The sequence below is a fragment of the Phodopus roborovskii genome, unplaced genomic scaffold (assembly GCF_943737965.1).
Source record: "Phodopus roborovskii unplaced genomic scaffold, PHOROB, whole genome shotgun sequence".
Lineage (NCBI taxonomy): Eukaryota > Metazoa > Chordata > Mammalia > Rodentia > Cricetidae > Phodopus > Phodopus roborovskii.
In genome coordinates this window covers 11724377-11750353 of record NW_026126629.1, presented here as the reverse complement: position 1 = coordinate 11750353, position 25977 = coordinate 11724377, and the positions used below count along the sequence as shown (strand labels likewise).

Genomic DNA, 25977 nt, shown 5'->3' with positions numbered 1-25977 from the left:
TCTGGATTTCCTCTGTGTCCATTGTTATGTTCCCCTTTTTGTTTCTGATTTTGTTAATTTGCATGTTCTCTCTTTGCTTTTTCGTTAGTTTGGATAAAGGTTTGTCTATCTTGGTGAATTTCTCAAAAAACCAACTCTTTGTTGTGGTGATTTTTTTGTATTGTTTACCTGGTTTCTATATTGTTGATTTCGGCCCTCAAATTGATTATTTTCTGGCGTCCACTCGTCTGGGATGAATTTGCTTCTTTTTGTTCTTAGGCTTTCAGTTGTGCTGTTAATTCTCTAATGTGACTATCCCCTGTTTTCTTCATATGGGCACTTAGTGAAATGAACTTCCCTGTTAACACTGCTTTCAAGGTGTCCCATAAGTTTGTGTATGTTGTATCCTCATTCTCGTTGAATTTTAGAAAGTCCTTAATTTCTTTCTTTATTACTTCTTTGAACCAGATGTGGTGCAATTGCACATTGTTCAGTTTCCATGAATTTGTAGGTTTTCTGTGATTTGTGTTGTTGTTGGATCCCAATTTTAAAGCATGGTGGTCTGATAAGATACAGGGGACTATTCCAATTCTCTTGTATCTGTTGAGGTTTGTTATGCCACCTAGTATGTGGTTGATCTCTGCTCTGTGGAGCAGAGAAGAAGTTCTGTTCTTTTGTGTTTGGATGGAACGTATTATAGATGTCTGTTAAACCCAGTTGAGACATAACTTCTGTTAGTTCTTTTGTGGGCATAGTTAACTTCCTTGGGTTGGAGTTTTCCTTCTAAAACTTTCTGTAGGGCTGGATTTGTAGTATTGTGAAAATCTGGCTTTGTCATTAAATATCTTGTATTCTCCATCTATAGTGATTGACAGTTTTACTGGGTATAGTAGCCTGGGCTGGCATCCTTGGACTGTTAATACTTGTAGAACATCTATCCAGGACCTTCTGGCCTTGAGGGTTTCCATGCAGAAGTCAGGTTCAGTGAGAGACTCTGCCTCAATAAATGGAATGCAAATAATTGAGGAAGATACTCAACATCAACTTCAGGTCTCCATGTGCACATGGGCATATGTGACTATATAAAATGTACTCACACAAATGTGAAAGTAGAGATACACCCATGGACACATGCCACACATACATGTAAGAAAAAGAACACTCACAATAAGTGACAGGGCACCTTTGTTGTGTTCTTCTATCTGAGCTATACTCCAGCCTGGTGAGTTTTGTTGTTGTTGTTGTTGTTCATTTCCTAGTGCTTTCCTCTTTAGCTTTATCCTTTATCTATGGACAAGGGCCAGTTAGTTGTATGACTTTATTTGGCTTGAGTCATATATATGGAACTGTAATGCTTTTGTTATGACATTGTTTTTAGTTTAGTGTTACATATTTTAGAAGTATTTACATTGCCACCAAGAATTGCATTGCTTAGTTACTGTCTCACTGAGTGTATTCGAGAGTCAGGATACTTTCTACTGGATATGTGTTATTATATTTTTCTTGAATGTGGCAAACAATATTCTCAAATTCCAATCACAGCAGTGTGTAAAACATTTATATACACTGTTCTTAGATGGTGCTGTAGTGTCTTAAAGGCAAGGATGTAATTATATCAAGATAAATGATAAATGGATATTTATTGGGGAACAATTATACAGAAAATACCAAGAACTGCTGGATTGTTTCCTTGCTCTCTCTACTGGATCCACTAACCCAACAGAAAGAGAGAGCCAACAAAAGCCAGGCCTAAAGTTCCTCTCTTTCCTCTTCCATCCACATGAAGCCATACCCAAAGGGGTGTATCAGCCATTTCAGGTTCACAAACCAGAAACCTACAGTGCCTTTTGGAAGTGCTTACACAGATTAACTCTCTAGCAAGTGATAAGAAGGCCCCATTGCATCCATGGTGCTAAGAAGTAGCAGCACATGAAACTACCCATGTTCTCGCAGCTATGAATCAAGGGCTTTAATCCACTGCGCCATCTCTCAAAGCCTGGTTTTGACATCTGATCCTTTAATCTCTACCTCATGAGTACTGGGATTTCAAGCATGATATGTTGACTTAAACCCAGGATTTCATGCCTTCAGGTAAGCACTCAACAAAGTTAGTTACATCCCTTAATCAACCCCTTTGGTAAAGTATCCAGCAGGGACATACAGTGACAGGAGATAGGAGCCACATGCTGATCTTGGCAACATTGCCATGAAGAGCAGTACCTTCGAAGTGTACCTCACAGAGAATACTCAGGAAGCAGTCAGCAAATGGACCACTAACTAGAGATTAAACAGCAGTCTAAATGGGAGTCCCTAAAGAGACAAGTTATGGAAATCCATCATTGACTTTATTCTCTGGTGTTTAGTCTTTGGTGTTTGTGTTTGTTTCAACTGGATGGGTTCACATTAGACTACTGCATAGTTCCAAATGAGCTGCGTTTCCCAAGATGGTTTTCCATGTATTCAGAATTTCATCTGTTCTTTTTTTTCTCTGTAATCAAGAGAATCAAAAGTCATGTATTGCATTCTGGTAGCACAGTTGTGATTTTGCAAATGGCTGGTAGCAGCTGTTGGGATGAAACACTTAGAATAGATGACAGGCAATACTAACATCAACTTATATTCATCTACACATAAAGCAGGTAAGCATTTCTTTTCTGTGTGTGCTCTTCTTGTTTTAAGTATAGGAATTCAAGGCTGAACAAGCAGGCCAAGGTCCCCTTGCTTAGTACCTTAAATCAGGTTCTACCAGGTAAAGTCACCTAAATATAGGTTGGGTTGGAATGACAAGGGAAATTATCCTCTCTCCCAGTGGAAAGCACTGGCATTTAGGAGTTGGTCTCCATTGAAACAAGCTGAATTTAGGGCCTTTAGAGTACAGGGGAGTAGGTTTATGCCTTTTTCTTTTACTCTGCTGTTGTCTTCTTTGTTGGCAGGCTCTACATCCAGCAAGCAGATTTCAGTGGGATAAGTCACCTGTGCTCTTGGTTATCTGGCTCTCACTTTGTATCTGGTAAATGGCATGCAGCAGAAAGGGATAGCAAGATCAAAGATGTGGAGAAAAAAAGATAACAGATGGCCCTGAATTCATTTCACCTTGTACCACACCTTTTGCTCCCACACTTAACTATGTCTGGGTATCTTCCTTTCTTTCTCTTAGTCTTTCTGTCCTCATGTAACATCTATTTTTTGTTTGTTCTCCCCACCTCACCAAGCACCTTTTCTTGGTCCTATGGATGCTACTAATGTTTAAATAAACAACCTTGTAGGAAAGGTCTGAAAAATACTTATCTGCTAAGGTTTGGGCAGAAACTAACAAGGAATAGAGCACCAACTTTTTCAAAGTGAGTTTTGGGGTGAAGGTGGCCAATGTTTCATCAACAGGGCCACAGCCTCAAGGTAAATACTGGGGTGCGATGGGATTATAACACTGTATTTATAAGAATGTGATATTTATCTAATAATGCCTTTGGACACTTTAATCATAGAGGTAATTATTATAACAATCTGATTACTCCCGTGAATTGTCTGCCAATGGAGTGAGACAGAGATATTGGGATGCTAAATATTAGGCCCTATATAAGATAAAGATGTAGAGAAAACAGTGGACTTGATTAACTCTGCTGTAGGTGTATAGCATTTTGGTACAAAGGGAGAGTTAGATGAAAACCTTATGTATAGCTTGGATTGCAAATAACATCTGCTAGGTCTAAAAGGTAATACTTAAGTGGGGACTTATAAACAGGACAGAGAGAGAGTAGTACAGAAAGGACAAATCATTCATGTAAACTAATGGGGACAAAGGCAAGGAAACCTAGAAATGTGATCTCTGCTAAAGGCAAACAAGTATAGGCTAGAAAATTGCCGAAACAGTGGTTATAGAATATTAGGACATTGACCAGAGGCTTTCCATGATGAATTATCTAGGACAAGTTGAACACTGATTTTTGCTTGTCATGTAAATATATGAATTAATTGTTCAACAGGGAATTTAATGATCTGATTGCCTTCTAAAAATGTAAATCCTTATCTGAAGTGAATGGCGAGTTAATTAGATAACAGCCCAGTGTATTAGTCTCTCTGGGCCATGGTCAAGATAGGAGGCAAAAGCCTGGAATCAAAAAGCAAGTACCATGACTGTGTAATTGAAAACAAATGATTTTCTTAACATTTATTGCATGGGACTGTGTTTAGAGGCAAAGCAGTCATATAGTGATAAACAAGACAGGTTGCAATGACACAAAAGGGAGGGAAGTTTGGACTTGGGATTATGATCTTAGGTTGAAAATGCTGGTACAGGAACACTTAGAGAAAGTGCTGTGACATTGACTGGTTAAGCTGTGGACCTGGAGTTTGAAATAAAGGAGATGATTAAAGATACACCCTTGGATGTCATCAGAGAAAAGGGAGAGAATTAACTTCTAAGTGCATCATGAGCTTATAGGAAAAGCTGGTCATTAACAAAGATGAACAAAAGATGCGCATGTCAGTGATTTACAACTATACATATCTGCAAAGAGGTAACTTTATATGAGACCGGTCTGTTGGCAAGTTTGTGGGACATTTTCTTGTCTAGCAATTAATATGGAAGGGCCTATCACACTGTGGGATGTATCACCCTTTGACAGCTGGTTTTATTAAAAAGCAGGTTGAGCCAGCCATTGGGAATTAACCACTAAGCAACATTTCTTCATGGTGTCCACATCAGTTCATGCCTCTAGGTTGCTGTCTTGAGTTCACGCCCTGACTTTCCTTTTATGGTGGACTATGTGACCTGAGAGATGTAAGGTGAAATAAACTCTTCTTTTAGAGTTGGATATGGTCAGTGTTTTTTCATAATAACACAAAAGTAACTAGGACACAAAATACCTGAAAAAACGTTACATGGGTAAGTGGCTAAGGTGAGAATCACAGGTCAGAAGACCCATAAATGGTCATTATTGGTGTGACCATTACCCTTGTTTTCCTGACAAATTCTGTATTTTAGCTAGAATTCCAGCATTCCCCCACCTTTATCACTTGACTAGGAGAACGCTATAGAGTTTCAGTCATCAAGTCTATTGTTGGGATTCAAATGAGTAGAAAATCTAAGAGGGGGTGTTCAGCATTACCTGCTGTCCTAAACACAGCATTGTACCTTCATGCTTGTTAAAATATGCCCTTCTAGTGTCTATTAAACATATCCTCTGTGACTCAAATGTTCCTCAAAATTTATTTCTGGATATTTTGAATGATTGTTTCAGATACTTTTGAAGTTTCTTTTGAGGTTGTCTTTCCTGTTCACATTTTTTGTGTTTTTATTATCAAAGCTTGTTTTTACATATTTTATTTTGATACAGCTGTTTTTCACATGGCAGTGTCCTGAATATCCTTGTGGTGTTTCCTTTCCATCATCGGTTCAATCACTATCCCTAAATGTTGTGTGTTTCTGTAGTCTAAGATGAGATGAAATTGATTGGGGACAGCCATCATCAGTGTGTCATCTCTGACACATTTGAAATCTCCACAATCAACAATCAATTTGATATTCTGATTTTCAGTCCTTTTGTGAAAACAGCATATCATGAACTGGATTTGCATTTTGAACTGTGTTAATAATTTAATCAGCACTATTGAAATGAATGGTGCATCCCCAAGGGCTTTAGGGAAATATTGATTTCTTGTGGGAAAATACTCAAGCATATGAATTCCCAGAGAAGCACAATTTAAACTTGAGGACATTTAATTAAAAAGCATCCTGTTTAATTGGTTTGAAAGACAATCTTCTTGGGAAAATATTTCATTAGAGAAATGGTATTAGAGGGGCATAGTATAATAATTTGACAGTGTTAGCTCTAGTATTTTATCATAATCAAAATTACCCTATCCATTCTTGTACTTTTACTTTTCCTGTCAATAGTCACCATGGAACTAAGAAAACAGCCTGTATAGATGTACGAAATGTACACACAAATAAACACACACATTTAGATACATCATCTCATCTTATTTTCAGTATGTAGCTCTAAAACACATAAGGAAGCTATCAGAAACCTCGTTCCAACTGTTACATTTCAAAAATTCTACTTCAGTCTGTCTGTAAAACTCATGAAGTCTTACAACACAGTGAAAAGATGAGTACAATCTCCAGAATCCACATAAAAACCCTTAATCCCAGTGCTAAAGATGGGGAGCCAGGGAGATTCTTAGTGGCTGTACTGGCACCAGCTTACCCCAATCAGCAAGTTACAGCCCAGTGTGAGACTGTCTCAAGAAAGGAGGTGGTCAGCGTCCAAAGCTTAATATCCAAAGTTGACCTCTGGTCTACACACACACACACACACACACACACACACACACACACACACACACATGAACAGATGATAAACTTAAACTCACCCTGATGTCTAGTGTACTTCATAGGGTAAAACACAGTAAAGTATTCTTTACTCCCAAATCCAGTCTCTATGCCTTCATCTCAGAACTGTTATAGCTGATTAGGGAGTGTTCATTGCACGCTCGTTTGCTGCAATGTTAAAGACTGAATCCAGAATCAATCTGTTTTGCTGAAGAAGAGTTCCTATTTGCTCTCAAAATGAGCTTTTACTGCAACAGACACTTACACATGACCAAAAATGCCTGAAAGTCTATTACTGTATGGTATGCCTGAACCCATACCCAGGTCTTAGCAGATCCTCACTGATGGCTCAAGCAGGGACCTTGTTTGCACTTCTAAATTAGCGTCAGAAATCTAGGAAAAATGAACTTGATCTCATCCTTATTCCCCTCTATGTCAATGCCCAGTGTGAATTATATCATTATGCAAGGTTTTGTGACAGGGCATAGTTTCCTTTTACTGCCTCCCTCCACCAATTAATAGACACAGGGCAGCATTGTTCTGAACACAATTCCCTCCTTGCAATTGCATTTTGACTTGAACATTGGTCCTAAAGGAATGTTTGGCCTTCTCTGTTGAGTGTAACTTATTGATAATAGATGAGAAGCATTAAAGTTGGTCAAAAGATACAGGGGAAAGTCTTGCTACATGATCCCAGATGGTAAAGGTAATGACTTCACTAGGAACAGACCTTATTCAAGCATATAAACCATTACACAACATTTGACCACTATCTGAGTGATTCTTTATATAAGCAACTTATTCATTCTCAATATGCTCCCTGTTTCTACAGTAATACACACATGATTATTATAGACTGCATGCTCAGATTTGTCCCTCAACATGTGAATTCCATAAAACTTGGAGGCTGCTCCAAATTGATTTGTGAGACCAAATTCCAAATATCGGATAGAACTAGGAAGAAAAATGATTATGAGGACTGGTACAAGGAAGATAGGAAGAATGGGGAGAAAGAAAGAGAGAAATTCCATCATGGAAGAACTACTCATACACAAATAATGAGGTTTCTCTAAAGCCTGTAGGGACACTGTTCTATAAAACAAAACCCATTCTTACATTAAGAAGATTTTGTGGTCACCAATTACAAAATCTTCTCTGGGAGATTAAAACACAAAACTTGTTGGAAATGATTGTTTAGAAGGAATTACCAAGCTAACTAGAGTATACCATATCATCTCAGGAAGATACTTGCACATAGTGTAGCAATAGGTTCTACTATTTCCTGAACAACCAACTCTTAATGACAATCAAGGTGGTGACAAATGAACTTCAAACACTGAAAAGGCTCCTGGAACCTTTATCATCACCATCATCATAATTAAATTCTTCTGTCATACATTACTTCTAGACCATAGTCTCCCCTCCCCAGTCTACTCTTCCAAGTTCCCTCTCACCTCCCTTCTCTCCCATTCCTCTTACATTTTTCTTCAGAAAAAAAGCAGGCCTCCCAGGGATATCAGCTGAACGTGTTCTAAAAATTTATGCCAAGAACCTGGTATCCTTGGTAACATTGAAGATTCCTAGTTTATATTTTCTGTTCAGCCCTTGTTCCCAAGATTTTTCCAGGGATGTTCCAGGGTGAGGTTAAAAGGGGGAGCTGAGAAGCACTGTCAAAAGACAAACCTCTACAGTACAACTGTTGCTATGTTTCCTATTCTGTTTTGTAGTATCCATGTGATTATCCGAGTCTATCCATTAGCCTTATCAGGCAGACAGCAATATTGCTGCCTACTAAGAAAATACAGGAAGACAGAGATTCAATGGCTTCCAAAGTTAATAGTTAGCCTGTGGGAAACTCCTGAGTAGCTTTCTGCTGCACATAAACTTCCTGTTCCTCAGCATGATAAGAAAATAAGTGAATGAGATTTCTACTCCCAGTTTTTATTTACCTGATATACACAATATAGTAACACCAGAGGGTAAAATATTAAAATGTTTTGGTAAATTGTCACACACTCTCTGGATGGCAGATTACACACCACCTGTGGTAGGTGAAGACTCTGGTCCTTGCTCTAGGCTTCAACTCCCCAAACCAAACAGTCTACAGTGTATACACAAGAAAGCTGCCAAGCTGTTTCTGAACTTTGCCTGGCTTCCTTTCTTATTAGTTTCTGTTGGTTTCAAGCCAGTTAAATATTTTAAATTTCATGAAGTTGCTTCTTTTTAACTCACAGGGAAGAGGACACTAGAGCTTTAAATAATTGGGTGTACTTTAGATTGCAAAATGATCTGTGCAATATTTAAAATAAAAACATCTAGGCCATTATTTCACTATGGCACTAAAGAAAAATCTAATAAAATCAATTTGCCTCTTAAGCTATGCCCTGTGCTTCAGTAACTTTTCCATTCCAGTGCCCCTTCTTACTTAGCATTGGGAACATTAATTTAGTGGGAATATGTGTCTACACTTAGAAATAGAGAAAGCAAGGAAGGGAGGAAAGAAGGAAGGAAGGTGATCTTTCTACTCATTAAAAAGGCTCCAGGCAGGTCTGGAAATAGAGAAAGCAAGGAATGGAGGAAAGAAGGAAGGAAGGAAGGAAGGAAGGAAGGAAGGAAGGAAGGAAGGAAGGAAGGTGATCTTGTACTCATTAGAAAGGCTCCAGGCAGGTCTGGTCCTAAGGGCCACACACCAAGATGAACATAAATCCAGGAAGTGTTTTCCCAGATGACTCTAAGAATACCACATTCAGTTATCATCCCCAAAGATGATGATATTTGCTTTGTATTCTGGTTAAAATTTTCTATGTTATAATACACTAATTAAAATGCAGGTTTTGTTTTCTGCTTAACATCATCAGTCAAACAGACAAACACCTGTGGGGAAATATAAATTAACCTATCTCTGTACCTTGATAGGAATCAATGAGCTTGTCACAATTATCAATTTGCTAAGGGTCATCTTTTCATCATTCATACATTAAAAATCCCACTGAGAATTGCATTATCATGCTTTGCCACTAACAGTGCCACAACTTCCATTAATATGACATGTTCAGCTATACCATGAGTAACTCATTCATAAACCCAGTGAAAAAGTGCCATTCTGAAATGCCATATGCACAGGCATGATATCAGAGTGGTGTGCCACAATGTCTCTAAAACTCAGAGAAGGCTTTTCTCATCAGGGCAACAGTCAAGTGTGTAAGGGTTATAGCTCTCAATGATAGGCTCTCTATAAGAGATCTCACTCACTGGCTACAGAGATGGGCCAAAGAGATGCAAATCACCCTTAACTGTACATTTAACCAAAAACCACAATCACCTTCCTCAGAGAGGAGTTAATGATAGAGCCACAATAAAGATCCCAGAAGATCAGAACAGAAATAAATATCAGCCACATTTCTGAGTTCAATAGGCAGAGTTTTGGGAGCTAGAAATGACAAGTTCTCTATTTCACAGATAAGACCTTGCACTTCTGCTACATTATTTCCAAAACAACATTCATTTTGTCTAACAACATACCAGAGTATGGGTGACCACATGCAAAAAAAAAGACAAGAAAAGAAAAAAAAACACTGGGCACTAGGGTCAGCTTCAGTATCAGTGTGTGAACAGAAAATTTTAAGTACTAGCCTGGTTGTAATCATTCTAGGGTTCCCAAATTAGGTTAGGCACTGTCTATTAGGGTTACCATGTCTATTGCTGTGAAAAGACAGTATGACTGCAGAAACTTTTATAAAGGAAAACATTTAGTTGGGGAATAGCTTACAATTTCAAAGCAGGGCAGGAAGCATGGTGACACACAAGCCGACATGAACCTCAAGAGGTATCTGATATTTCTACATCTGGATCATAAGCAGCAGGAAGAGAAAGTGATTCTGGACCTGGATTGAGCATTTGAAAGTCCACCCTCAGAGCCACATTTCCTCCTACAAGGCCACAGCTCCTAATAGTGCCATTCTTTGAGAAAATAAGGACCATTTTCATGCAGACTACCACAGGTACAGTTATTGGTCCATGCTGTACTGTAGTTGCTTAGAGTGTTCTGGATGAAGGATATACTTAACAATAATATAATTACTTTCTTGGAACCTAACTTTCTTGAATAGATTGAAGGTCAATGAATTCAACTATCTTAATGTTGGTTTCCCAAAAGTGCCCACATATAGGTGAGTTCAGTGTGTGTGTGTGTGTGTGTGTGTGCTGGATGCATATTTCATGTTCAAAGAGGAAGAATTTGTAATGTCACCAGATTATAAACCAAACCACATCATTCTACAACAGAAGGAAATGTTAACATATTGCAAGAAAGTGGAGCTCTTATCCAATAATGTAACAATCACCAGGACTCCATAGGACTGGCTTCTTTTTCCATCAGAAATTCAGTTCCCCCAATGAGTTACATAATCATTTTTGGTTTGTTACTTGTATTTTGTGTAGAGGCCAAATATATAGACCAAATACCATGATATCATTCTTCCCTTTGAGTTTCATTTCTGAGCCTAGGAACTTGCACACAGGACAACAATGGAATCACTTGACTCTTAAGACAAAGATCCTGACCCAGAAGTGCAGGGACCTATCAAGATACTTTACAAAAAGAGTCCAGGAGTGTTCCCACAATTACTGTTGTCAACAGTATAAATCAACAGATTTTTTCTAAGAAATAGAATTAATCTGGAAAATTGTAAGGTAAACACACTGTGGGAGTTTGAATGCAAATGTCCCCAATAGTTTCCAAAGGAGAAGCACTATTAGGAGGTCTGTACTCATTTCAAAAGGTGTATAACTGAGGGTTTGATTAAGGTTACAGAAGCTCAAGCCAGGCCCAATATCTCCATATCTATCTGTCTGTCTGTCTGTCTGTCTGTCTGTCTGTCTATCTATCTATCTATCTATCTATCTATCTTTTGTTCTTTCTTTCTTCTTGCTGCTTGATCAAAATGTAGAACTCTCAGCCTCTTTTCCAGCACAATGAAGATAATGGACTAAAACTCTCAAACTATAGGCAAGTGCTCATTAAATACTTTTCTTTATAAGAGTTGTCTCTTCACAGTAATAGAAATCTTAACTAAGACAAACATTAGAAGTTTGTGGGACATTCAGAGAAGAGGAAAAATGTTAATAATTTTCTGGGGAACAATGAACAAAAGTAATGCCTGAAGCACTGGGTTCTAGCCACACATTTCATCATAAGTTAATGGATCTAAAGATAACTGTCTGCAAATCATAGTCCCATTACCAAAACCTCTTCTTTAATATTGTTGAGACTTCTTCAAGGACCCCCATCTATGAACCAAGTGCACATTTCTGAAGATCTTGTTGCTTCAATATTAACTTTGGTTAGATCTCTAATATAAATTGATCCTTCATACACTGATAACAATCACACAAATATTTTTAACTGTGAAAGAAATATTTATACAGCATATAAATTTCACTCTTCTGTTTCATCATCACTAAGTATTTCAATTTCAAAATCAATCAGGAGCTACAGAATGTTGAAACACCCCAATTCCTTTCTGAGCCTTTTCTGGTATAGATGGATAAATCATAAAATGAAACTTTAATCTCCATTGAGACAAGAAGCACTTTTTAATAACTCCCGACACAACTTACAATCATTTCATCACATATTCTTCACAAGATATCAGGAAAATCAAATCAGAAGACAGAGAGTGTGAATCCATGAACAAAATTCTGTTTTTAAATAAGTTTACTATTTAAAATACATGTATTTCACTTAGCCACAACTGGAAAGATCTGATTTACTGGATTTGCAAAGAAATCTCAGAGGAAAGCAACTTCTTTGTGGACAGTTACATAATACAGAAAATTGATGGCTTTCTACAAAGTAATTATCAAATTACTTCATTAAATTTTATACAAGTCAGGTGAAGGGAATCAGGAACAAGGATGTCACTGTATGTAATAAGAGAAGAAACCAAGTCAGGAGGGCACTGGGAACACTTTGAAAATAACACACTCAAAAAGTAGTTGAAAATGTGTGTGTAAACTGATTTCAATGGCTTGCCAAAAGACAAAAGTAGAATTATTTTAATGCAGTTTTAATGAAGTATGAGAAAGAAGTTTTATTAAGAAAATCATTAAGTTTTCAATTAACCAGTAGCAATTTATGAGGCTAGTAGCTAAGTGTAGAAAAGGGAGGAAAATGTTGTATCTTTTCAGTAAGTCTTTTATAATTTAGATGAAGGTTTAAAAAAAATCAAAAGAAACTAGGCATTTGTGCTAATAGTTTGATCTTTTTAACTATTCTGGAATACTAAAGCATGAAATATTACTTCCAAACAGAAGCACTCAGTATTCACATAGCTGGGGAAAGAAGACCATGAGTTTGAGGCTAACATGGAGATGCATTGAACCTGTTGTCCTCAACAGAAAAATACGTTAAAAAATGACACACTTAAACTATAAAGATGCATGTTGACTGTCTATACTCAGAGAAAAGAACTGTATCATCTCCATTCTCACCATCTAATCAATAATCAAAGTCTCTGTCAGTTCTAACCAATCCTTTACTGAGGAGTGAATGACTTAGTCTTTTCCTCCTGTCATCTTCATTGAATGATCTCACAGAAAATATCGGTTCTGTGATTACTAGTGCACCAGAGTGTCTTCCACGTACACTGATACAGTGAACCCTTGCTTAGTACCAAGTACCTTAGTATCAAGTATCCATGTCCCCATAAATTCTAATCTGTCTCAAACTTATATTCCTTTCATTAGCTTAATATATTGTTCAGTAATAGCCTTCAGTAAAGCTCCTTAATCTTTGGGATTTGGGTACATGATGTGAAATTACAAAAAAAAAAAAAGTCAAGTAATAATGGTTAAAAAACTAGACATACATACACAAATGAAAAAGAGGAGAGGGAGAGAGAGGGAAGAAAGGAAGGAAAGAGAGAGGAAAGAAATAAAGGAAAGGAAAGAAGAAAGAATGAGAGGACAAAAGGAAGGAAGGAAGGGAGGGAGGAAGAAAGAAAGAAAGGAAGAAAAGAAATGAAAGAAGGAAGGAAGGAACAAAGGAAGAAGGCAAAAACCAGAAACTGGTGAGATAATCCAAAACACATAACCATCATTAAAGTTAGGCACATGAAGTTTATGTGGAAAGAAAATTAGAGATTTCCTGAGTGTTATCAATTGACTTAGGTAGATGAGACAAACAGATGTGGTGGCTCTACTAATAACAAAGAGATGGTTAATACAGTCCCATATACTTCTGTAGCTTGGCTGGCTCCCTGGTTACTGGAATCCACACTAAGTCCTTTAGTAGTGCCAGAGACCATAAAATGGTCTGTCAGAAGAGGACTAAAAACTTCAGTGTTTTTAGAACTTGATATAGGGTCACAGAAATGTTCTACAATAAGGTCTGTTATTATTCTTTGCCAATTGGGTTCTTTCATTCAATGAGAACTCACTTTCAGAGAACATTATCTTCGTCCCTCTTTTCAAACCCTTGTAGCTTGGGTTGATATCTTAGCCCTGATTCACGTGGCTTTCAAGGTCATTTTGTCTACTACATTATAACAGTTTGTTGTCTCTGACATTGGTGAGGCTCATACAGGCTCTTTTCTGTGTGTTATTCTATTTAATCATCTCAAGCAGCACATTCTAGATTATCCAGTTTTGAGTTATGAAAACTGAGGCTTAACATGAACACAGTGGAGTCAGAAATTGCCTGAAGGTTGGTCAGATAACAAAACCTTATAATTTTGTTCTGACATTAATATTAACGGTAAAATAAAATGAAATAAACTCTCACAGTATCCAATTAATATACTGGAGTTATAGTGTTCAATATGCATAATCACATAATGTCCTGTAATATAAAAAAATGGAATAATGGTGTAGTCTATGATCTTGCTTTTTGCTTTCCTAGCTTTGAAGAAAACATTTACAATAAGAAAGTCAAACTTCTACAAATACAGCAAATCATATTCTCCCTAAAAATTTTGTACAGAATGATAAGCCCTAAATAGCAAAACAAGGTCAAGAAATGTGAAGAAGTGAGGAACAGATTGCTAATTATCATTTTTATTATCTGAGAGGAAAGAGAGGAAAGTTTGCCTGTAATTGCTTTGGTAGGCAGTCATAGCAAATGAACCTGAGAAATGCAATATTCTTTCTCTAAAATTGTTCTCTGTCTCAACTTCCCTTTTGAAAGGATGAGCTAATTCTCTTTTTAACTATTTGGAGAAACAAAATCAAACTGAGTTATGGATCAGCCTTGTGGAGAACTCATAACGTTCTTTGTCTCAAACGGTATGGAGTTTGCCCAAGAAAAGAATTATATTTTTCCAACTGAACTCAACACTCTTTTCTATGTGACTACAGTGAAAGGGACAGATTCACACATCATTTCATTTAATCATCACTAGGCCAGTCTCATCTATTTCTAGTGGCATCTTTCCCTGAGAACCACATTTGTCTATAGACACAGGCTTTGCAAATTATTTTTCTCCATAATACTCACCATACTTCTTCCTTTCCTGAGCTATGGGATATCTTCATCATGAATTCTTATTAGTGCCCTAAGGTCAGTCTGGAGTCTGAAAACCATTTTAAACTTTGTACCATGATGAAACAGACCACCTCCATCTACTACACAACACATCTATATATTTAACTCTTAATTTAAAACATTTTAGTAATGAAAGTAATGAAACATTTTTAGTTTTTATTCACACTTCAAACCAATAGTGTCTGGTAATAATATGGGCTTAAACAACACTGAATTACTAAGAGCAAGCAGTTCTCTCTAATACTTCTCTTTATTGAGAATATAACTTTGATCTGGACACAAAGTGAAGCACGCTCCCCCCACCCCCAGGCTGTATTTTCTCCTAGAAGTCTGCATATGTTTTTGGGTTCAATCATTTATCGATAGAACTAGATCTTGCTTCCAACTATAAGACCAATAATTTTCAAAGATAAAGGACAATTTCAAAGCCAGAAATTTCTCTCTGTCTACCAATTGTGGAACCCCAACAACAACAACAACAAAATACCCTCCCATACAGTCATTTGTATGGGATGAGGATAGATATTAATATGTACAGATCATTTTTTTAAGTTTGATATAAAACAAAAGTCCTCTAAGTGTGAAAACTGCTCTAGCTTGCCAGTTCACAGCAGAAGTGGAAGGAAAGTAAATTGCCTCTGCACCTCAGATCCTGTCAGTACTGCCCAGGTACAATTATACCACTTAAAAGAAGGATGAGTTCAATGTGAGAAACAGTACAGGTGTTTTAACTGATTCATGGAATTGTTCACACAGAAACACAAAAACTAAAAGAAAACATACAAAAAGAGGGGAATTGTTTGCAAAGTGAGTATCTTACCAAAAGTGAATATCAATATCTAAGGTATGTATGATATTCAACAGACAAAAATGAGTAGTTTAATAAAAAAATAGGAATAGAAATAGAATAGACATTTTTATCAAATATGATATCCAAATTAACAACAGGCACATGAAATTATACTCTATATCATTTACTCTTCCAGACATTCAAATCAAAACTATAATTATGTATAATCTCATATCTGGTATAATGGCTATATTGGAAAAGCCACAGGATGGCAGGCGTTGAAGTATCACAATTATTTGTGACAGTCAAGATATAGAAGACTGGCTGTCCATGTAGGGAAAAATTGTTGAAGAAGTTGTGATATTGTGACATATATATATTTTTCATGTAGTTCCAGGTCATATTATATGGTAAAGACTAGAATGCAAGAAGAAATCATATCAATAGTCAGTACTTCAATCCAGTCAGTAATTTTTTTTTTTTGTCTTTGGTTAAATAAATCAAGATAACCTTTTCCTCAACATAATATTTTTATTAATTATCGGGAATAGATATTTAAATGGAAAGGGAAGGCTACATTATACACAGTGAAGGTGGATTCCCCTGAAATAGAATATCATCTCACAGCCCAAGCAGCTTTCAGATTACCAAACAGGCTTATGAAATATGAATGCTGACCTTGTCTTCTCACCCACTACTGATATTGAATAGTGTTTTCTTTTTTCACCCTTACTTCCTCTCTAAATTTTATCACTAGTAAGCATTCTGTAAGCCTACAGTGGCTGGAGTCTCCACAAATTCACATTTTTATTTACTTTCAGATCAATTGCACATTAATATACCATGTGTTGTTCCAACATATTTGTATATGAGGACAGCTTTTCAGAGACACCATGATGGTGTTTGTATTTAAAGAAGCTCTGAATTTCATAAATGTAAAAAAAAAAAAAAAAGCAAATTCCAATGAGAAGAGGAAGTGAAATGTTACCAATTATCCTCTGGAGCTTTTAAACAATACTACATTTAGAGGGGTGGTCACTGATGAATGATTTCTTTCTTACATTTAACAAAACACAAAGTGTCAAGACACTGGTAGATCATGTTCTTTGTACTGAACCAATGGTTGGTGATTTGGAACCATGAGCTTATATGAAAAATTAAAAAAACAAATAACCTTTAAATTTTTTAATTATTTAATATTTTTGATTATTTATTTACATACCAATCCCAGTTCCCTCTCCTCCCAGCCTCCGTCATACCCACCACTGACACTCCTATCCCATCTCTCATCCACTCCACAAGGAGGGTGAGACCATCCATGAAGGATCATCAAAATCTTTCAAGTCATTTGGGGTAGGACCTAAGCCCTTCCCCATGTCTCTAGGCTAAGGGAGTATCCTTCCATGGGAAATTGGTTCCCAAAGTCCATTCCTGCACCATAAACTGCCCAGGCCTCCTGACTGAGACTCACATTTTAGGTTTAAAGAGAAATCTGACACTAGGGAAATATCCAGAGATCTACAAGGATGACCCCAACCAATGCCTTCCCTAGTTTAAAAAAAAAAAAAAAAAGCTTTAAGAATTAAGTCCACTGCAGTCACTAATTCTACTTCCGGGACTCTACCCTAACAATGAGCTTCAAATTAGAGAAGATGCTTATGCACAAAATATTCACTGCAGTGTATACTTAATGGGGGCATTGGGAATTAATTTAAATGTCCAGCAATTAAATGAAAAGTAAAGTAAACTGATATTCTTTAATTAGTGTAAACATCTGTAAAAAGGTGACTTACAATGACGAAAGTTCAGAGGGATTTACAGAAATTGAAACAGCATGAAAACATATAGGACCCTTGCAAAATATTAAAAGAAAATTCTAGCAGCCTTTTCTGACCACAAAAGAGTTAAAAAATCACAAGCAGAATGTCCTTAGCATTCTAACTGTTCAAAGGTATGATTTAGAAAGAGACATCATGTCTGATAGATACACAGTGGCCATAATTTTAGTTGCTAGGCTCTCAGATGTCCATTATTTTGGGTTATACATAATACAGTGCACATGAAGTCTGTCTCAGGAGATGGTGGAGGAAACATGAAGTTGATTTAATAGAACATCATCATAGAGACAATTAAAATGAATAAGATCCTTACTGAAAAATAAACAGATCAAATATTTCACATACAAATAGAAGATGGGTTTGAAATAGATATCACTCTGGGGGCAATAGATTTAAAACAAAGCAGATAGTAAACCTCCTTATGATATATATCACATTAGTTATTAGAGATTAGTTTAAAATCTATTATTTCTGGGTATATCAAAGCAATATTAGATTTTTTTCTGAGCAAATCCATATACACACCAAAAACATATTGTGAAATTATTTTATTCAAAGTCCTTTCATTTCAGGATCTTCTAATAAAATCTTGAGAAAAAAACCCTATATTTTTATTTTCTGATTTCTATGTATTTTTACTTATAAATTGTGAAGAAAAGGGGTAGAAATCAAAAGAAAATAAAAATATAACACAGAAATATTAAGCATTAGTTGTTTTACCATATCCACACATCAATATGTGGAAATACATTTAATGTTTTATTCCAAAAACATTTGGATCAAAGAATGCTAAAGTGGCAGAATTTCAAAGACTAAACAATGACACATGTGCTAATCCATCATTTTCCTTGGTACATAAAAGGTCCTTATTGTCTGAAACTTAATACAAATCTCAACTTGGTTGGACATGTGGATCTTGCAATCCAAATTTCAGAAAGAATTAAAGATGTCTGTGAAATTACAAGGTAGACATGGTTGAGTCATGTTCAAGAAGTTGTTGACTATTGTGGAACATTGTGATGGACAGCATGCTGAAGCAAAGGTCCTACAAGTATTCATCAATTTTTTGCATATAATTTCAGTTTTATTGGGTGAATCCAAAGGTTCATAGTTTGATGTCATGTAAATTTCCTCATTGAATATCCTTTTCTCAGCTTCAATCTACCCACCTAAAAACTCAAGCATGATCAGGTTTGACAATCTTCAAGTGTGCATCTAGATATAAGACAGTCTCAGGCTATATAAGTTCCTCTCTAAATTCTTTCAAAGAAATACATTTATATCACAACTATATCATTTATTTATTTATATCATCAAAATATAGTGAAAATTTTAAACTTGTAATTTCTCTGAAGTTTAAAATGACATTAGTAATTATGTTAATAACTGAAAAATATCTCTAAGTATTATTTATTTTTCATTTAAGTGTGGAAAAGAATTATCCTGAGGGGATGGAATATTCTGAGTTAGTTCTTAGTTCACTTCGGTTCTGCTTGAGATTATATTTATCTAGCAGAAAATTAAATTAATGCTTACCAAGAAATTAAGATAAAGTGTGAGGATCGCCATGTAAAGCTATTTGTCATCCTGGAAAGAATGGATGATCCATGTCAACCTTCACATTCAGCTCCCAGAGTGGTGGGAAATTATCAACAGTTTCAGAAGTGATGGACAAATGGAGTTTGATACGGATAAATGCCACTCGATTCAAAGGCTAAAAGGGCGACTGACTGTGACAGATAAATTCACTGTCCATGAAGATCAAATTATTGAAATATAGTGTTCAAAGCATCCTAGAATGGCTAGCCTTTGCTGTCATAACAGGAGATTAAGCTCAGTCCAATTAGAATGACACTGGTGAAAATCCTTAGAAGCAATTCACATTCTTCCTAACACCGCAAAGGTTCCTTTCACTTTTTCACTTTTTCAACTAAACAAAAAGAGAACAGATACATACTTTATGACATTTAATGGCCAGCAGAACCTTCTTCCATTTATTTATAAGCCTGTGACACATCAGCAAAAATGGATTCAGTGGCCTGGCTTGGAACTGATCTGTGACCAACCATTACACAGCAACAAAGATCAATACCATTGAATGTGTTGTAATGTATTCAATGTATGTAAATGTTCATAAATCTATGATTAGATAGAAGATGTGACTCTAGTTAAGATAGCTGGGGATCAGGAAAAATTCATTGCACCCTTAGATATTCTGAAAAATGACCTTAAGCCTGTCTACAAAATGGAGATAGCTAAAGTGTTGAGGTCACAGAAGTACTCAGAGAAGTATTAAGAGAATCAGGAATGTTAATTACACCGGGGCAACTTCTCAATGGAGGAGACAGAAATACCTGCATCCCATCAAGAAAGCTGAGAGTGGAGGTTGTTAATGACCTGGTAATTTTTGTGCTCTCTGTGAGGCCAGACCTCACCCTAATTCCTCAGAATGACTATCCCCGGGCTGTTTTCCATCTCCCTTCCTACATCACTACCTGCCCTTAGGAGTGATGTCACCAGTAATTTATGCCCTGCTGACTTCTATGCTATCAGTCAGAGACCTCACTGTACTCTAGGGATTTTAGCTACAGAATCCACCCTCCCTCACAGTCACATGTACTACATAAAAGAGTCTCCATGTAGTCACACCTTAAGCTTTACTTGCACATGGAATTGGATTAATTGAACTAATTTGTCCCAAGAAACCTTTTCCCAAATGGTACTGTTTGAAATATGCTGGGAATAGACTCCCCAAAGTCTGATCAAAGTTGATGAAGTCAATCTACCTCAGGTTTTTATTCTTATTTCTTCAACTGGTTTGCTTTCCTGCATGACACCCATGGAGAATCCTCTCTCTAAAGGAGACATGGCAAATGTTTTCTTTTATTTGCATAATCAGCAAGAATTTTTGGAGAACCTAAAGCTACTGTCTCGGAAACAGGCAATAGAGGGGACATTTCTGTAGCCAGAATGAGGCAGTAAGCTGGACTACTGGAGTTTACTCTCTTCTCTTGCAAACAATCATGATGGCCCCAATGTCCATATGGTTCTATCCTCACAGCTTGGGGCCAACAACCACCTTGGCCCAGGTTCTGATCTCCTGGAGTCCTAGCCACAGCATAGGTTGCACCCTGTAGATATACAGTCAATAAAAGCCATAGCGAAGGTTGGCTCAGAAAACTGCTATCAAGAAACTCCGAAATATACTTAAGGAATTAGTGGAGGAATGTGGTAACATACTGTTTATGATTTATTAAGGCTGCTTTGAAGATTCTGAAAGCAAAGTCAGCCACTGGCCACAGAAGCCAAGCACACACCTTTAATCCCAGTAGCCAGAAACTAGGAGGTGGTGGTACACACCTTTAATCCTAGGTCTCAGTCTCAGGAATAAGGCCGTCCAGATCTACACAAAAGTGAATCACTCTAAAAGAATCACTTATCGCTCACACCTGTAATCACAACATAAAGGAACTATGTAAGTCAGAAGCAAGGTCTCAGAGAGGTATTCATCCTCCCAGCAATGCAGAGAAAATGATAGGGTCTGAGGCTTGGTGAGAGCTCATGGAGACAGGATAAGCCCGTTCAGCCTGAGGTAGAGGTAAGAAGCTAGCAGCTTTTCTGATATTCAGCTTGAATATTGGCCAGTAGCCAGGCAGGAAGTATAGGCGGGGCTACCAGACCAGGAGAATTCTGGGGAGAGGAAGCAGAGAGAGGCCACCAAGGAGATGTCATGTAGCTACCAGAAAGATAGAATGCACCAGATTTCTCTGGTAAGATAGGACCATGTAGAACTACATAGATACTTAGTTATGGCTTAATAAGATAGAGCTAGCCAGTAAGACACCTGTACCATCAGCCAAACTGTTTATAATTAATATAAGCCTCAATGTGTTTATTTGGAGCTGACGGGCAGCAGGACCAGGTGGGAAAGAGACTTCTACAAATGGTACTTAACATGAGTGCAAGAATTCACATGTAAAATCTGACAAAAACTTAAAAAAAGGATTCTAAACACAAAAGAACAGAGCTAAGCACAGCTTCTTGGTAGCAGCGTTTTCTCTTGGTCTCTGTTTGCTAGAGGCAAGTAGAGGCTTTGACTCCTTTAAATGAGGCTTCCTGATTCAGTCTTAGCTGGAAAAAAAAATGCACAGCTCTTTTAAGAGGCCCTGCTACCCAACAATTTAATGATAATTATGAGTAGCCAGTAGTGGCATGCCTCTTGGTGGTGATATTAACCTAGAAACTCTGCCATGAATCCTAGACTCTCAAAAAGCCAAGGAATAGGCCACCAGCCACTTTAATCTTAGCCACACAGATTAAGGACTCATGTGGTCATAAAAAGATAGAGATATACAGTAAAGACAGATTCAGATAAGACTTGGCAAAGAAAAGAAAAAGGATGGAAAAGATCCTGAAAAAAAGAAACAGAGTAGCTGGGCGTGGTGGGACACCTTTAATCCCAGCACTTGGGAGGCAGGGGCAAGCAGATCTCTATGATTGCAAGGGCTTCCTGGTGCACAGAGTGAGTTCAATGGTAGCCAAAAATACAGAGAAACCCTTTCTCAAAAAACAAACACCAAAAATAAATAAATAAATAAAAAATAAAAGTAAAGAAACAGAGTAATATAAAAGCCATGTAAAAATGGAAAATGCACAGCCTCTGTATACTATTTTGTTGTCTTTGAATTGTTTGATTGCTGAGGAAGGAGCAACAGCTGCTAAAAGGCATTTGATTATAAATGTTACTAGATTAATCCAACTTACATATTTTGAACATGCCTTGAGTTCAGAATTTAAGTCTAAAGGCATGTTACTTTGCAAAATAGGATCTATTTTTGTTTCTACAGAAGATGAAAAGCTGTGCATTCCTTCCAGACTAATATGGTTTGATCAAGCCAGACACCCTGAAGCAGTGGCCTAGGTGATTGAACATCCAAATCAGCTGAAATGACACAGCCTCACAGACCAGAGCAGCCAGGATTTGGACAGGATTCTGGGTTTTCTCAGGATCCCCTTGGGATTGATAGAGCCCTCAAACAGCAGAAAGCATTTTGGAGAGAACTAAGCCCACATACCTAAACGTTGTTTATAAATGTTTATTTCATATAAACAGAATTGGCTATAAATGGGTAATGAAAGCAGTCAATCTCTTTCTAAAAAAAAAAAAAAAAAAAAAGGAGGGAGTATGATATACAAAAGAATACTTTAAATTGGTATGGAGTTTGGTTTATTGATACAAATTTAAGGCTAATTTTGTTATATATCTATTTCTACTCTTATTTTTATTGTGTATACAGTTCTTTTAAGATGCATAATAAAATACAGATTATAGATAGTAACCTATAATAGTCAAAATTTAAGCTTTCTAGATATATTTCATATGAAAAGGTAGTCTTCAAAACCTTTCAAAAACCTACAGAATATGTCATTTAAAATGGTTTATTAGCATTTTTCATGACAATAAGACACAACTGCTTCTTGCAACACCAATTATGTCAGAAAGGAAGATGGCATTGAAGAAACTCATTATGGAGTTTGCAGAAATAGCGAGTTCAGTAAGAAACTGCTCTTCTCTGAACTGTTTGACTGTATGTTGTATAAAGTGGACATGCAGGACCCACAGGATTGTGACTTGTAAAACAAGATGGAGCAGTCCTTCAGGATTCCTACTTCATGGAAGAGTCTGCCAGACATTCTGCAGGACACAGAGAAAAATCATTGACCAACTGCCAATACAGGCAGGACAGTTTCAAATTTCTTGTTTTGCAGAGAAATCTGCTAACACTTGTAGTGAGGTAGTCCTTCTGTAGCACTGACCACGCCCATTGGGGGGTGGAGCGATGGGCGGAGGTGACCTGAGGAAGGAGGTCGGAGGGGGCCAGGAAGGCGCTCTCTCTGGCTGGTGTGACTCGGACAGGAGAGGATCCGGTTGAATTTCCTGGTGTTCATCTGTCTAGGTTGTAAGTTATTTCTCCCTGATTAAACATGTATTCGGCCTATTTGTTTATCCTGATCCTTATTTACCGCAATAAACACTCTATAGGTTAAAGATGAATACCCCAACATTGCAGAGGAACTTTGGGTAACTGTCCAGGCAGTGAGATGTCTCTGTTAATTCTACAATTTATATATTATCCTTCTAGTGTTTGATGGAGTTTAAGACAGCTAATTATGATTTCCCTTAGTTATGATAAAAGATGCTACATGGACAACTTTATACTCACAACTGATCTGTGCAAGTAGGAGCTCATGGACTCCAGAATGACAGCATGGAGAACCTCATAGAACAAACTATGCCCCTGACCATGGTGTCAGTGGTAGACTTGGGCAGTTTGTGGGGCCACTGGCAGTAGAACCAATACTTAGCACTAATGCATGAATTGGCTTTTGGAAGCCTATGGAGGGATATTCTCTCAGCCTAGAGAGAGAGAGAGAGAAAGAGAGAGAGAGAGAGAGAGAGAGAGAGAGACAGACAGACAGACAGAGACAGAGACAGAGAGAGACATACACAGAGAGACAGAAACAGAGATACAAAGACCATATAACTAGACATGTGCCTGGGTATGCCATTGAGGTTTGTGTAAATACAATGTATGATGCTGCAGCACTAGTAATATCACTCAGTGATCTCATAATCAAAACATAAATTTATTCATACATGTTAATTATACATACATGCATGTATATATAGTATAGCACATATACATACATACATACATACATACATATATATATATATATATAGTATAACATAGAACCACATAAATTGTCAAAGAGCTTCATGACATTATCACTTTGCAGAATGGTTTACTGATGATCCCACTATGATAATATCTTAACAATTTTATCTACTACTGCCTTAAAAGAATCAAGTGATCAACCTCATGGAATAAGCATTCAAAAAAATAGGTTTATAATTGTGCTTTCCACTGTCCCTATGGGATTTTAACTGAACTCACAAACTTTCTTAACTCTTTTCTTATCTTCAGTAATCTTGATTTAGGTTTGATGTATAGAGTGTAATGCTATAGTTTTAATGTCCTAATGAAATATAGACGATTATCTGCCAAACAAAAATCATATCTCCATGATTGCCATTAGTTATTGTGAGCTCACAGAAGCAGTGATTAATGTACAAGTCGCAAAACATTGACATGTCATTGGAGTTTTAACACATGAGAATTTGAAATACAGCCTGCAATGTATACATGAGGTGTCAAAAGGACTTTAAAGGGCAAGACATGCTAAGGCTATGTAGTTTATCTGTATCTTGTCTCTTTTACATGTATTTTTACATTTATTTATTTAATGTGTGTGTGTACAAATGATTATGCACACATATTTGCCTATGAGTGTGAATAGGGTTCATGACAATGTAAGGAAAACTATGAAAGCTGGTTTCAGCAAAGCATCCTTACCTATCGGGTCTTCTCACCCGCTCTTTTTCTTTTGTGTTACACAATAGCATAAACAACTAAAATAAAGGACAATACCATTTGTTTATGTTTTTAGGCTGTTCATAGTGAATATAGGTGTAGATTTTTCCAAATATTCATGGCTAGATATAAAACTAAAAAGGGGGTTATAGGAATAATCAAGTAATAAATGAGCACTTGACATTTTTAACTCACATCCTGGAGTCAAGAATGTCCTTTCCATGTCATTCTTTGTCACATATATTATTCTCTCTTTTTAGAATCAGGATGCAGGGGGTTGACATCAGGATGGACCAGTAGGGTCTAAATCTTGCCTTTTAATGCTGGTTCTGCTAATTAAGATAGAAAGTCACATAACATCCCTGACTCCACATCTGTTCTAATGTCTAATGATAGAATAGTGCCATTTACGTTCCTATTATGGAAGAAAATAAAACAATGAATGGCAAGTATTAGTAGACATACTCCACTCAAAACTAACATGAACAGTCACTAATGACATTGAATCTATCCACTGAATTCCTAAAGCATTTACATTAAACGTACTTAAAATTTTCAGGATGAGGAAGTCCTTGGCTTTTGGCTTTTGTACTGACTTACATTTGTTTACTAGTTTGCTTTTTTTCTTTCTTTCCTTTTTTTCTTTTTGTCTAGATAAGGTTTTATGGAAACTTAATGAAAGGCACTGTATCATACAGTTCCTTAAAACTCTTCCAGAAGGTAACACAGCATGAACTCAAACCTTTTAAAGTCATAGAGTTCATTACTGTCAATTACAACATACAGAAGATCTCTAGAAACTTTTCATTTTGTACAACTGAAATTCCATATATTGATTTCTCTTTTCTCCAGCCCCAGGCAACCAACCTTCTACTTCTACTTCTCTGAGTTTGCCAACTTTAAAAACCTAATATAAGATAAATAATGTTGCATTTTTCACTTAATATATTCTCAAGGTTACTTCAAGATATAACACATGATTTAATTATCTATGCTTTGATGGTGGAATAACATCCTGTGGGGGGGGCATGGGTGTGTGTTCATATGTGTGTACTCAC

At 36.8% G+C, this 25977-nt stretch overlaps 1 protein-coding gene across 9 annotated transcripts in view; it reads right to left on the bottom strand.

Annotated features, from left to right (window-relative positions):
- The window catches only part of Nrg3 (neuregulin 3), a 970742-nt gene that overhangs the window by 417457 nt on the left and 527308 nt on the right, over positions 1 to 25977 (bottom strand). The gene's annotated exons all lie outside the window — the stretch shown is intronic.